A 15,834-nucleotide genomic window follows, 5' to 3' on the forward strand; every position below is an offset into this window, starting at 1 on the left:
AAACAGATAAAGAGTCCAGATGGACGAAAGGAACTTTTGGGTAAACTTGCCATGGTAAATGCTAATGAACAATGTAAGAATATCTTGAGGGCCCTACCTATGGACACAGAACCCACAATAGAACAAATGATAGAAAGCTGTACTAGACACACATCCACAGAAAACAAAATGACCCAAGCAGTTGTAAAAGGCATCACAGAGGGAGTTTCCGGTGCATTTGCTGCAGCAGACTCTAAGGAGAATGTTCGCTGTTTCTATTGTGGCAAACTTGGACACTTTATAAAGGACTACCCACAAAGGTCATGCACCCACAACCGTAGTGCCACCTACCAAAGGCACCAGAGACAGCAACAGCACCAGCAGCGTTCAAAAAATTTCCATCGGAGTGCAGTATCAAGGCCCTGCACTCAGACAACAAATCAAAGGCGCTACTACCCCGCCCCTGTAGGAGCTTGGGGGGTTCGGCAATCAAGTTGGGCGCCAGACTGTAGGTGCAGGGTGTTCAGTCTGGACCAGGCGTAGATGGACAGAGACGAGAGATCTCTGTAGTCAGATCTTGGAACATGCGGTTTATTGCAAAGGGCGTGGGTACAGGGGCACTGCTTAGAGCTGCAGCTGGCAGCTCTGAGCAGGCCCAAGAGAGCAAGAGAGTAAGCGGGTAAGCAAAGAGAGAGAGGGGGAGAGAGAGGAATGAGGGTGAAGAAGTAGTGAGAGAGAAAGTGTGTAGAGTATAGTAAGAGTGTGTATTAAGAGTGTGTATAGTAAGAGTGTCTGAAGTCCTGGTTACAATACAATAAATCATCTTCTGTACTGAATATTCTAATTGTCACTAACCAATCTAATACAAGATACAAATCCTATAGCATTTACATACAGCCTATAAGAGTTCTTATATTATCATAGAGTGTTACATCTTAACTTCTAAAAACTACTCTTTGGACCCCTTCTGCTGAGCTAGTAAGGTCTGCTCTGACCCTTGGACCTGCCTGCAAGCAGAGGGTATTGTTCAATCAAGAGGGGATTACATTCAGTCGGCCATACCATTGTTTTCCAGTTGTTCAGTAACTAAGATTTGGTATCTCAAAGGTGGCTTTCATTTCGATGTCGCTTATAGTTTTCATATTCCCAAAATCTTTTGTCAGGCAATCATATTTATAAGGCTTTCCTGTTTCATCTTCCCCAACAGCCCCGGCTGCGAACTCCACATCGGATCACTGAGAGCAGACCACTGCACCTCACCCAGCACCATCATCCTAGGCTATCCCAGAACACATGAGAAGGATCCAACACACGGAGCGCTACCGATGGGAGCCAGACGTCAACTGGTAACATCACTGCCATTTAACTTTGTTGACAAGCGTTTTTATCGTATCCCCACAGGAAAGTATGGACTGCAGAACGGCCCATGGGACATTCTTATCCTAAGCGACACCATCCATGGTCCAGAACAACTCTTTGTATTACCTGAGATACAAACAGTGCACCCTGGACAAGAGATTCTTGTCCAGCTTTGCTGCACAGACACACCTTTTTCTCTCCCACAGGGAACACCGATTGCACAAGCTTTTTACTTCCACAGAACCGCCCAGAACAGCTTCCTCTCAATCCAACAGCAATGTGGATAGAGATTGTGGGCTCAAACAAACTGACCATCAAGCGCAGCTTGTTCTGTAAAGGAGAGAGGATCTACCGCCCAGGGATGCTGGACACCGGAGCAGACGTGACCATCATCGCCTGCTCCAAGTGGCCAGGGAATTGGGAACTGGAGCCAGTGGCAGGTATGATCTCCAGGATTGGTGGAGTCACAGTATCCATGAGGAGCAAACGAAATGTTGTCATCGAAGGACCTGAGGGCAAGATAGCCACCACCTGACCATTCATGGTAAGGGCCCCCATCACCCTATGGGGCAGAGACCTTCTATCCCAGTGGGGTGCCACCCTCACCATTCCCAGCCAGGATTTCTGACTGGGGCCACTGAGAAACGCGCGCTGCCATCTACTCCCCCGCTCACCTGGAAGACTGACAACCCAAAAGGGACGAGGCAGTGGCCCCTTGAAGAAGAAAAATTCAGCGCGCTGGAAGCCCTGTGTCATAGGTTAGCAAGCATAGTCCCGGAAGGGATGTCCTTGCTAAGGGGTGCTTACAGCTTCCTCTGGGATCTGATAGAACCTATCAGCTGGCCAGTTTGAATATGGACAATTCTTCAAGCCACTTAAAGTTGCGACCGCCTCTGTGATCCACACTTAAGAATAGACAAACCCCACACAGCTCTCTCTCTTTCGTTTCCGGCGCTGGGACAGGTGGCTGCGGGGGCCCAAGCTGGGGCCCAGTGGGCCCGGCCCCTGCTCGGGCCAGGCCGGGCTGGGCTACGGCTCCAGGATGAGCCCCCCCCAGCAGGGCTGTGGGCAGCCAGAGCGGCTCGGAACCAGCCCCCCCCCCCCCCTCCACTGCGGCCACGATTTCAGCAAACGGGGCACCTCTGTCCGGCAGAGGTCAGGGGACTAACAGCGATAAGCCACACAGCTGCAAGGCCAAGGTGAGATTAACCCTTCGATTGCTGTGAAGAGCTGAAAACCTGAGGGAAGAGAAAGAGGAGATGCTTAAAGCTGAAAGTCTGTTGTGAAGCTATATGTCAGAGTATTCCATTGTAATTTCATGAAGATATGGGGGGTGGAGTGTTCAACTCCGAAGCAAAAGCACCTGCGCTGAGATAGGCAGATGCTGACGCAGCTGTAATTTCATGAGAAGTTTGGACAGGGAGAGATGGAAGCGATGAGGACTTTTGCTCCACATGGGAAAGGAGAAACCTCAGTTCCTAGAGATGGTCCCAGAGATAGTCCTAAAGATGAAGATGAGGAAGACCCTTTGCTCCCAGGGTAGGAGAAGGGCCTCTGTTTTTTGTTTCTGAACGGCTCAACCTTAAAATTGTACCCCAAAAAACTTCAAGAGTGGACCCTCGAAAGCAGTTGCGGGAAAACCAATTGCTGTCTGTGTTTGACCTTGAAAAGCTGCAAGTTGGGGGAAGGGACTCATATGCGAGCAGAGAGACCTCTTCCTAAATGGACTGAACAATATTTGGAAGTGGGCGGCTGTCTCGTTGTGATAATGTTTTCATAGCACGAGCAAGAAGAGACTTCTCTTTCTAAATGGACTGAACAAGGTTATTATGGAAGTGGTAAACAGACTGAACATCTCAAGGGTTGTCTTTTTACATTGTCAGTGGGAGAAGGGAGGAAGGTGGGGGGAGGAGGAGAGTTCTGAAGGTATGGTTCTCTTGGGGTGACCTTATGATGTGTATCCCATATCGCTGCCTATGCCCAGAAATTAATTCCTGTGCCTTTCTATGCCTCTAAAATGAGCCTGAGAGGGGGAAGGAAAAAACTGAGCAAAACTTTTGGAAAGCAGTTCGCAGCTTGTTCAAGGTCACACACAGATAGCAATTGGTTTTCCCCTCTGCGGCAGGGGAGGGAGGAAGCACCCGGCTTGCTGCGCCCAGAACAGATTTTTTTTGGCCAGGAGTTCAGCTGCTTTGTTCTCCGGAGAGAGACTGAGAGTTGAATTTTTCCTTCTCTGGAATTTCAGATTTTCTCCCTTTTCTACTGGACTGCTTGATTGCTTTAACATCAGAGCACATCGGGAGGACTTTCCACTGGGCACAGAGGGCTTGGCCCTGGGCCAAGCCCCAGCTCCAAGGAGACCAAAGGGAGGACTCTAACGCTTTTCCAGTTTTTTTCCTCCACAGCGAAAGATTTTGTAATTTAGCATCATTTTCCTTTCCCGTGTGTTTGTTAAATAAATAGTTTTATCTTCTTCATTTTCCTTAGAGGAAAATTTATTTTTTCCTGAACCTGGTGGGGTTGGGGTGGTTGTGCCTTCTCTCAGAGGATATATTTCTGAATTTGGTCAAACTGGTAGAAATATAGTGGCACCCAACTGTGGGGCTCAAAGGAAAGTGAAAACCTGTGCTAATTACATTTTGGTTTGAATTTACTTATTCTGTGCTGGGGTAAAATAGTGACCATGTTGGTTATGTTTATAACGTTTCTCTGGCTTGATATATTCATGTATTTCTGGTCCGTAGGCTTGTTTAAGGTACTAGTGCCTTTCTGGTCCCTAGGCTTATTTGCCTATCCACAACTTGGTCCGATCTTATCCTTGATAAGGAATTTTTGCGGAGCAGGGACACGAATTTGGATTTCTATTTTGCTGTGCTCGGTGATAATGATTTATAAGAAGTTGACAGAGGTACAGGTAGCTGTTCGAGGTGTGTATGATAAATGGTTTCTCCCTCCTAACCCCAGTCCTAGCTTCGGTAGCCTGTTTTGGGAATTTATTAGTAACTGCACCCAGATTGTTAGGGAAGGAGGAGGGTTCTGAAGGTGGTTTAATTTTTTTTTCTTTTCATTCTTTTAGGTCTGTTAATAAACTTCTTTATATTCTTTCAAGTTTGGTGCCTGCTTTCCATTTCTCCTAATTCTTATCTCACAGAAGATAAACAGTAATGAGTATTTTGGGCCAAACCACTACACTAAATTGGTGTTTCTTCCCGGTTTCTAACCCAACCTGCTACAAAATGGTGGAGACAGGGGGCATTGAGCAATTGAACACTTTGCCTGGACTGTCAGAGAACCCATCTGCAGTAGGCCTTCTGAAGGTGGAAGGACAAAGAGTACCAATTGCTAACTCGACAGTGCATCGCCGACAGTACCGGACAACTCAAGATGCTGTGATTCCCATCCACAAGATGATCCGTGAGCTAGAGAGCCAAGGGGTGGTCAGCAAGACCCACTCACCCTTCAATAGTACCATCTGGCCTGTGCGCAAATCGGAAGGAGAATGGAGATTGACTGTCGACTATCATGCCTTGAATGAAGTGACTCCGCCATTGAGCGCTGCTGTGCTGGACATGTAGGAGCTCCAGTACGAGCTGGAGTCCAAAGCAGCGAAGTGGTACACCACTATTGACATTGCTAATGCATTTTTCTCCATTCCTCTGGAAGCAGAGTGCAGGCCTCAGTTTGCCTTCACCTGGAGGGGTGTGCAGTACACCTGGAACCGACTTCCCCAGGGGTGGAAGCACAGTCCCACCATCTGCCATGGACTGATCCAGACTGCACTAGAAAAGGGTGAGGCTCCAGAACATTTGCAGTACATTGATGACATCATTGTGTGGGGGAACACCGCAACAGAAGTGTTTGAGAAAGGAGAGAAAGTTATCCGGATTCTCCTGGAAGCTGGTTTCGCCATCAAGAAGAGCAAAGTCAAGGGACCTGCTCGAGAAATCCAGTTCCTGGGAGTGAAATGGCAAGATGGACGGCGTCAGATTCCCACCGCAGTCGTCTAATAAGATCACAGCAATGTCTCCACCCACCAACAAGAAGGAAACACAAGCTTTCCTAGGCACCATAGGCTTTTGGAGGATGCACATTCCTGAGTACAGCCAGATTGTGAGTCCTCTCTACCTGGTTACCCACAAGAAGAACGATTTCCATTGGGGCCCTGAACAGCAACAAGCTTTTGCCCAGATCAAGCAGGAAAATGGTCATGCCGTAGCCTTTGGCCCAGTTAGGACAGGACCTGAAGTGAAGAACGTACTCTACTCTGCAGCCGGGAGCCATGGCCTGTCCTGGAGTCTTTGGCAGAAGGTGTCTGGTGAGACTCGAGGTCGACCACTGGGATTTTGGAGCCGAAGCTACAGAGGGTCTGAAGCCAACTACACCCCAACAGAGAAGGAAACCTTGGCAGCCTATGAAGGAATCCAAGCCGCCTCATAGGTAATCAGCACTGAAGCACAACTCCTCCTTGCACCCCGACTACCGGTGCTGGGGTGGATGTTCAAAGTAGAGGTTCCCGCTACCAACCACGCCACCAATGCTACATGGAGCAAATGGATTGCTCTTATCACATAGCACGCATATCGGGAAACTGAATCGCCCTGGGATTTTGGAAATAATCACAAACTGGCCTGAAGGTGAAAACTTTGGTCTCACTGATGAAGAAGAACAAGTCTCATGTGCTGAAGAAGCTCCACCATACAACCAACTGCCATCAGAAGACACACACTACGCTCTTTTCACCGATGGTTCTTGTCGCATCATAGGGATGAAACAAAAGTGGAAAGCAGCTGTATGGAGTCCCACATGACAGGTTGCAGAAGCTACTGAAGGAGAAGGTGGATCAAGCCAACTTGCTGAACTCAAAGCTGTTCAACTAGCCCTGGACATTGTTGAAAGAGAGAAGTGGCCAAAGCTCTACCTCTACACTGATTCATGGATGGTAGCCAATGCTCTACGGGGATGGTTAGAAAAGTGGGGAAAAGCTAATTGGCAGCGTAGGGGAAAACCAATCTGGGCTGCTGAAGAGTGGAAAAACATCGCTGCCCGAGTAAGAAAGCTGGTTTTGAAAGTCCGCCATGTAGATGTCCAAGTCCCCAAGAGTAGGGCTAATGAAGAACACCAAAACAAACAGGTAGATGAGGCTGCAAAGATAGAAGTGTCACAGGTAGACTTGGACTTGGAACACAAGGGAGAGTTGTTCCTAGCTCGATGGGCCCATGATGCCTCAGGCATTTTTGTATGAAAACCACCTGTAGTGTGAAATGCTTGTATATCCCTGCTTGCTGATTGTCACTGTCACTGTTCATATATAGCTCACTGTTCATATATATATATATATACGCGTGTATTAATGTGGGTGTAGAATTAGAATATCTTAGTTTAGGCATTGAGCCAACAATATGGGATAAGCGGTGGAATGTCTTGGGGTGACCTTATGATGTGTATCCCATATCGCTGCCTATGCCCAGAAATTAATTCCTGTGCCTTTCTATGCCTCTAAAATGAGCCTGAGAGGGGGAAGGAAAAAACTGAGCAAAACTTTTGGAAAGCAGTTCGCAGCTTGTTCAAGGTCACACACAGATAGCAATTGGTTTTCCCCTCTGCGGCAGGGGAGGGAGGAAGCACCCGGCTTGCTGCGCCCAGAACAGATTTTTTTTGGCCAGGAGTTCAGCTGCTTTGTTCTCCGGAGAGAGACTGAGAGTTGAATTTATCCTTCCCTGGAATTTCAGATTTTCTCCCTTTTCTACTGGACTGCTTGATTGCTTCAACATCAGAGTACATCGGGAGGACTTTCCACTGGGCACAGAGGGCCTCGCCCTGGGCCAAGCCCCAGCTCCAAGGAGACCAAAGGGAGGACTCTAATGCTTTCCCAGGTTTTTCCTCCACAGCGAAAGATTTTATTATTTAGCATTATTTTCCTTTCCCGTGTGTTTGTTAAATAAATAGTTTTATCTTCTTCACTTTCCTTCGAGGAAAATTTATTTTTCCTGAACCTGGTGGGGTTGGGGTGGTTGTGCCTTCTTTCAGAGGATATATTTCTAAATTTGGCCAAACCGATTCAATGGTATATTTTTTTTTTCCCCTCTTTTAGGTCTGTTAATAAACCTCTTTATATTCTTTCAAGTTTGGTGCCTGCTTTGCATTTCTCCTAATTCTTTTCTCACAGAAGATAAACAGTAATGAGTATTTTGGACGAAACCACTACACCCTGGTAGAAGAGCAACTCACCAAAGGTCATATCACTGAGACCACAAGCCCTTGGAATTCCCCTGTCTTTGTGCTGAAAAAGCCCGGCAAGGACAAATGGAGACTACTCCATGACCTACGAAAGATCAATGAGGTCACTGAAGTCATGGGCCCCCTCCAACACAGCCTGCCATTACTGTCGATGCTCCCCCAAGACTGGATGCTTGCCATCATTGACATAAAAGTCTATTTCTTTAACATCCCGCTCCATCCTCAGGATGCACCGAGGTTTGCCTTCTCCGTCCCCTCTCTTAACGAACAAGCCCCACTCAGAAGATACCATTGGCTCGTCCTCCCACAAGGCATGAAGAACAGCCTGACCATCTGCCAGTGGTACGTCACCCACATTCTGTCCCCTATCAGGAGCCTGTTCCCAGAAGCAATCATCTACCACTATATGGATGACATCCTAATGTGTGCATCAGAAAAAACTTATTTGGACAGAACTCTTAAAAAGACAATTGAAGCCATAGAAGAAGCAGGGTTCGAGATTCGTGAAGACAAAGTGCAGCACTCCAGCCCATGGACTTACCTCGGCCTCCAGATCCATGAGAGAACCATCGTACCCCAGCAACTTGCCATCAAAGAGGATCCCAAAACCCTAAGGGACTTACACCGCCTGTGCGGATCCATAAATTGGATACGCCCCCTACTGGGAGTCATAACAGTAAACCTCACTCCCCTCTTCAACCTCCTCTGCGGCAGCGGAGACTTGGACTCTCCACGCACCCTCACACCTGAAGCCTGAGATACCATCACCAAAGTCCAGGAAGCCCTGTCTTCACGCCAAGCCCATCGCATTGAACCCAGCCTGCCTCTCCAGTTCGCAGTTTTGGGTAAGGCTCCCCGTTTACGTGGACTGATCTTCCAATGGGACCCTCAACTCAGAGACCCTTTGCTGATACTTGAATGGATCTTCACAAGCCATCAACCTACAAAGACATTAACCACCTTCCAAGAAGTAATGGCACATTTAATAAAAAAGGCCAGAACTCATCTTCGCTCTCTTGCAGGGTGTGAGTTCACATGCATATACTTGCCATTGACCACTGGAGATCTGAAGCATTTGCTCCAGACCAATGAGAGCCTCCAGTTAGCCCTAGATAGCTACACATGCCAAATTTCCATCCACATGCCAAAACATACACTTTTCTACCGTGATGCAGCCTTTAAATTGATTCCAAAATTAATCCAAAGTAGAAAACCTCTCAAAGCTCTGACCATCTTTACTGATGGGTCTGGCTGGTCCCATTGGTCAGTCATGACTTGGAGGCAACTGAATACTCAAAAATGGGAGTCTGATATCCAAATAGTAGAGGGATCTCCACAGATTGCCGAGTCAGCAGCCGTTGTCAGAGCCTTTGAGAATTTTAAAGATGAACCTTTTAATTTGGTCGCAGATTCGGCTTATGTCACTGGCATAGCTATGAGGGCTGAACATGCTTTTCTAAAGGAGGTCTCCAACCAAAAATTATACCAATTGGTTTCTCCATTAATTCATTTAATCTCCCACAGAAAACAGCCTTACTACATTATGCATGTGAGGTCACACACCGACCTCCCTGGTCCTATTGCCGAAGGGAACAGGAGAGCAGATGCACTGACCATGCCAGCAGAGACGGCAAACATCCCCGACATCTTTGCCCAGGCAAAGTTGTCACATGCATTTTTTCACCAGAACATTCCTGCCCTCGTCAGAATGTTCAAGCTTTCAAAAGATCAAGCAAAAGCTATCATCACAACGTGCCCGAACTGCCAGAATTACCAAATACAATCTATGGGCACTGGAGTCAACCCCCGCGGTCTGAACAGCTGCCAATTGTGGCAAACCGATGTAACCCACTTCCCATCCTTTGGGAGATCCAAATATGTGCATCTGTCAGTTGACACATTTTCTGGGGCAGTGTTTGCGTCAGCCCATGCAGGGGAAGACACCGTCCACGTCATCAAGCATTTTCTCTTCACCTTCGCCACCCTGGGAGTCCCTGAAGAAATCAAAACAGATAATGGGCCTGCCTACACCTCTCACAAGTTAAAAGATTTCTTCAACCAATGGGGGATAAAACACAAGACAGGCATACCTAGCAATCCCACAGGACAATACATTGTAGAAAGGACCCACCGAACCCTCAAAAGAGTCCTCAACCAGCAACGGAGAGAAACAGAAATCTTGTCTCCTGTTGAAAGACTCTGTAAGGCTCTCTATGTCATTAACTTCCTAAATGGTACCTCATCAGAGCCTGACCCTACAATACTCCGCCACTTCTCAAATTCAACCCAAGCTAAGCTCACAGAGAAACCACCAGTGCTGGTGAAGGACCCAGAATCACACCAGGTCTCTGGGCCTTTCCAATTGATTACCTGGGGGAGAGGCTACGCCTGTGTCCAGCTACCATCTGGCCCAAAGTGGTTCCAAGGAAAAAATATAAAACCATACCTAGGCCCTACAAACACTGCTTCCACTGATGCCTTTTCCTGGTCTTAAAATCAAGAGTCATACACGGTTAGAAGGGGAAAAGGCATTTTACCTTGGTATTTATTTTAAGGATCCTTAGGTGCACACATCCAGGTCATATGCATCGAGATGCATCCCACCGAGTATCTCCCAAAAGATCGGGTATAACATTATAGGTTTTACTAATTAGCATATCTATCAAAGATTCCCCAATGAGAGGCTCGAGTGAGCCCCCCTCCCCAAGGAGCCTTCCCCTGGATGGTTCTATCTTAGTTTACAGAATGTGTTCTGGAGAGGACCTTGGGGTCTGGGGCATACTGATCCCTAGCTACGAAGCTTCTAAAATGTTTAGTCTCTTAGCTTGACAAACAAGTCCAAGAATGTAGGGAAAAAGCACTAAGAATACAGAAGTTGTAAAAAGGTATAACAGGAGTATAAAAGAAAAGGCAAAAAATCTTCATGGCATCACCACAAACACCAACAAGAACTCTCCTGAGTCAAATACAGGACCTCCCCCAAACCAGACCAGCTCTGCATGGAGACGAAGACGTCACCGAATGCCCACCAACCAGGAAAAAGATCGTCCCGCCACACGGTAGCAGACAAAACAGAAAGCTGAACAAGAAGCTATGGCAAAAGTCTAGCCATAGGCCAGACACAGCCTGAAAAACTGATCCTTAGTTTATATGTTATCACCCCTTGTTACCCAAAATATCCCCTTCCCTCAACCCTTGTCAAACCTCCTTAAACTCCAAAACCCCCCCACTCACCACAAAGCTAACAAAATCTCGCTTATATTCCCTCTCAGAAGCCCCATCCCTGTCCAAAGATGAAATTTATCTACGTGATGCTATCCTCACCGCTGCCTCGATGCCTAGACTGGGTCAATGACCTTTTTGGACGATGGGAATAACAGGATGGATTGCATCTTTGATTAAGGGAGCTTTGTGGGTATTCATTGTAATTATTATTATGTTACTTATGTTCTCTTGCCTCCTACGTTGCTGAAGAAAGGCTGCTGGGAATGCCTTTTTAATAAATACAGAAGGGGGAGTTGTGGGGTATGCCCAGCCCCTGCCCTGGAGGGATGTCTGCTGGGATTGCTCAATCGGCCAGCAGGACTCCCTGGAAAGACAACCACTTCTTTAGTCACGGCGAGAAAAGACAGACCCACAGTCCTCTGGGAGACCCTATGCAGATCCTTTGTAACCCATTGGCCGGTTACCCTCTGAGACCCATCCCCTGTATCCCTATAAAAGCTAGCCCTCTGCCCCTGTGAGGAGAGCTCTCGTCCCTGGCTTTCCCCTTCACTGGAGTATGCACCAACAATAAAGCTACCTTTTGTGCGGAACCAGCCACACGAGCCTCTCGTCTCTCTCTGGTCTGGCTTGGCCTGGAGGCTGCCCTGCAGAGCTGAACTGAAATCACGAGCTGATAATCACTAAAGAGCTGACAGTCTCTGCAAGGGCCCTCCTAGCTAGCAGCTGAGGGAAGACACCGGGCCTCGGGAAGGCGATTCCTTTCGGGACCATCTCTCTGGACCGGTCACCTCTTCCTCAGTCAGAGCTACTGACCCCTCACCAGCTTTAATACTGTTCTATGCACTTTCAGTTACTAAGAGTTACAACCCAGCTTTAAAGAAAAAAAAAATAGGGAATTGTTGCTTCCTGTTCCGAGCTTCCCTTCCCCCTCCCCAAGACAAGCCAGGACTTGCCTCCGCCATGTGTTCTGAACTCCTTTGTTCCAAGCGTGGGCAAAACCAAATGTAACTCAAACTCTTTAGCAGTGTCTGATTGGCCAGTCACCCCGGGTCCACCCCCAGTCCTTCCCTTTCCCCTTCTCCGAATAAAAAAAGGGCCCAAGAGGGGGCCCGCCCTCTTTGGCTTTGCAATCCTTCTGCAAACATCTGTGTGCTTCTGTTTCTGTTTGAAAGCTTCTAATTGTGGGAATTAGGCAAGCTGAAGACTATGTTTCTCCCTCTTTGCTTCTACTGTTGGTATCAGTTTTGCAGCTACTATTTGCTGCTTTTAGAGCTACTGAAATGCTAGATTGCTTGTGCTACCTCTCTAGGCTGCTCAAGGCTTTTAAAGGCATTGAACTATGAGTAAGCCAGTAAAAAGCTGTAAGTATCTCCACACCCATAACCATTAATCCACAGTCTGGACCACCCTGTCATACCTAGAAAAGTCCTCAGCTCTTTTGCTGTCTGGGGTTTTGGGGTCTGGCATATTGCTTCTTTGCGCTCTTGTCCCAGGGTTCTTTGTCCAGCACTTATTTCATAGCCCAGGTAAATAACTGTTTGCTTTACCATCTGGGCCTTCTTTTGGGACACCAGATACCCTTGTGTCATAGGTTAGCAAGCATAGTCCCGGAGGTGATGTCCTTGCAAAGGGGTGCATGGCTGCAAGGCCGAGGTGAGATTAACCCTTTTATTGCTGTGAAGAGCTGAAAACCTGAGGGAAGAGAGAGAGGATATGCTTAAAGCTGAAAGTCTGTTGTGAAGCTATGAAATGTCAGAGTATCCCGTTGTAATTTCATGAAGATATGGGGGGTGGAGTGTTCAACTTGTAGGCAAAAGCACCTGCACTGAGATAGGCAGATGCTTACGCAGCTGTAATTTCATGAGAAGTTTGGACAGGGAGAGATGGACCAGATGAGGACTTTTGCTCCAAAGGGAAAGGAGAAACCTCAGTTCCTAGAGATGGTCCCAGAGATAGTCCTAACAATGAAGATGATGAAGACCCTTTGCTCCCAGGGAAGGAGAAGGGCCTCTGTTTTTGTTTCTGAACGGCTCAACCTTAAAATTGTGCCCCAAAAAACTTCAAGAGTGGACCCTCGAACGCAGTTGCGGGAAAACCAATTGCTGTCTGTGTTTGACCTTGAAAAGCTGCAAGTTGGGGGAAGGGACTCACATGCGAGCAGAGAGTCCTCTTCCAAAATGGACTGATGTTGGGTGGAGTCGCGGGAGACAAGCACTCAAGGCATGATGTTCAGCAAGTCTCGATTTATTTTTCAAAACTACACTTACTTATAGTACCTTTAATTAGCTCATACATATTGCAAAAGTTGAGCTCCTCATTGGTGGGAGCTATTCCGTGGGATCTGCAAACACGGTGGTCTTATCTTTCTCTTCCATATGGTTTCTGTCTTCTTTCTTATCTGAATGCACATTCTGTTATCTATGCAACTTCTTGCTCAAGGACTCAGTGTCTGCATCTTTTCTAAGCCTCCTGTGTTATCATGACCTTTGCTCTTTAGCCATTCTTCAGAAAGACTCTCAACAGACTGAACAATATTTGGAAGTGGGTGGCTGTCTCGTTGTGATAATGTTTTCATAGCACGAGCAAGAAGAGACTTCTCTTCCTAAATGGACTGAACAAGGTTATTATGGAAGTGGTAAACAGACTGAACATCTCAAGGGTTGTCTTTTTACATTGTCAGTGGGAGAAGGGAGGAAGGTGGGGGGTGGAGGAGAGTTCTGAAGGTGGTTTAATTTTTTTTCCCCTTCTTTTAGGTCTGTTAATAAACTTCTTTATATTCTTTCAAGTTTGGTGCCTGCTTTGTATTTCTCCTAATTCTTATCTCACAGAAGTTAAACAGTAATGAGTATTTTAGACCAAACCACTACACTAAATTGGTGTTTCTGCCTGGTTACAAACCCAACCCGCAACACCTTGCAAGCCCAAAAAGTTTAAGAGGCTTACCATCCAGTCCACACATGCCTCTTGGGTCTGGGTGGCTATCAAAAGGTCATCCACATACTGAAGCAGCTGTCCTTCTCCCGGTGGGGTTTCCCAGGATTCTAGATCCTTCGCAAGCTGTTCTCCAAATATAGTAGGAGAGTTCTTGTACCCTTGGGGTGATACACATCATGTGAGTTGAGTTTTGCATCCACTCTTGGGGTTCTCCCACTCAAATGCAAAAATTTTCTGCCTGGCTTCATGGAGAGGGAGGCAAAGGAAAGCATCCTTCAAATCTAAAACGGTAAACCAGGTTAGTTCTGGTGTTAATGGAGTTAACAAGGTGTAAGGGTTAGCAACCACTGGGTACAAATCTTCAGTCACTTTATTGACTGCCCTCAAATCTTGTACTAACCTTTATGACCCATCAGGTTTCTTCACGGGTAAAATAGGAGTATTAAAATCAGATTTGCACTTCCTTAACAATCCAATTTGCAAAAAGTTCTCAATAATTGGCCTGATCCCTTCTCTGTCTTCCCTTTTCAAGGGATATTGATTGACCCTTACAGGCTGTTTCCCTTCCTTAAGCTTGATTTGAATTGGCAGGGCCTTCTTTGCCCTCCCTGGGGTACCAGAGGCCCACACCCCATGGAATACCTGATCCATTGTCTTCTTAATAATTTCTTCTTCATTTGCTATTTCAGTTTCTTTGGTTATTAGCATTAAGCTCAGCAACTCTACATATTGTTGGTCTTTTACTTCCAAACTAATTTCCCCATTTGCAAATATTATTTTCACCTCCAGCTGCTCTAGCAGATCTCTGCCCAAAAGTGCAGATGGAGTGTTAGGCATATATAAAAATCGATGAATTCCCCGCTGTTTTCCCAATTTATATTTCAGTGGTTTACAAAAGTATGCCTTTTCAGACTGACCAGTTGCCCCTGTTATTACAACATAATCACTTGATATAGGTATCAAAGCTTTATTCAACACTGTATATGTTGCCCCTGTATCTACTAAAAATTCTACTTTCTTTTCTTTATTCCCTAGTTTAACTATAACCAGAGGGTCCCCTAGAGCAGGGCCCTCTGGTCCTCCTCAGTCTTCTTTTACAAGAGCAACCACCCCCTCACCTCTCTGGTCATATTTCCTTTGTTCATCACCCTTTCTCTTTTCTGGGCACTGTTTTTTCCAGTGCCCGGGTTTCTTGCATAAGGCACACTGGTCCCTTCCCAGTCAGGGTGGTCCTTCTCTTGGTGGACCTTGCCCACGTTTTTCCTTTTCTTCTTCTTTTACCACCCTTATCAATTTTTGCATCCCCTGTTTGTATCCCTCTTCTCGATTGCTATAAACCCTCCATGCTACATCAAGCAAAGTCTCTAAATTCCAGCTCATTGGACCTTGAATCTTTACCAATTGCTGCACCCCTTCTTCAGTTCCAGGATCCAAGGTGATATAGCAGTGCATCGCATCTCGCAAGTTGTCTAGAAATTCAGAAGGTATTTGAGAGGGACCCTGCTTAATAGCATACAGGGCTGACCAGTTTATGGCTTTAGGGATTTCTCTTTCCAGCCCTTTTGTTATGAATCCCCGGTATCTTTTTAACTGTGCCATTTCATCTGGCTCATTAGGGTCCCGCTCTGGATCCTGAAGAGGAAGTACCTTTTTAACATCTTCCTCTGTTGTCCTGCAATCATCATCAGCTATATCTACAGCTGTCTTTATAACTAATTGCTTTTCTGATTCAGGTAGAGCATCAAGCAGTAACTGAATATCAGCCCAATCAGGATTGTGTTGCTTTACCATAAATTTAAATTTCTTAGCAAGCCCTATTGGGTCACTCTGGTAATTTCTGGCCACCTTTTCCCAGGCCTCTATATCTATAGTAGAAAAGGGGATTTTAACTAATATAGGAATATCTTCATGATTTACTGCTTCCCTTAAAGGTGCTTGTATATTTCTTTTAGTTCGTCTCCGGGTCCTGAATGTTATAGGACCCTGTGGGGAGGGTGGTTCGTCCTCTTTGCTGTCACTGCTTGGTAAAGGTGGGTATAGGTTAGTTGTTATTGCTTTCCCAGAGGGGGATGAAGTAGGAAGTTCAAGGCTGGGGATGAT

Source organism: Coloeus monedula (genome assembly GCF_965178545.1).
Source record: "Coloeus monedula genome assembly, chromosome: W".
NCBI lineage: Eukaryota > Metazoa > Chordata > Aves > Passeriformes > Corvidae > Coloeus > Coloeus monedula.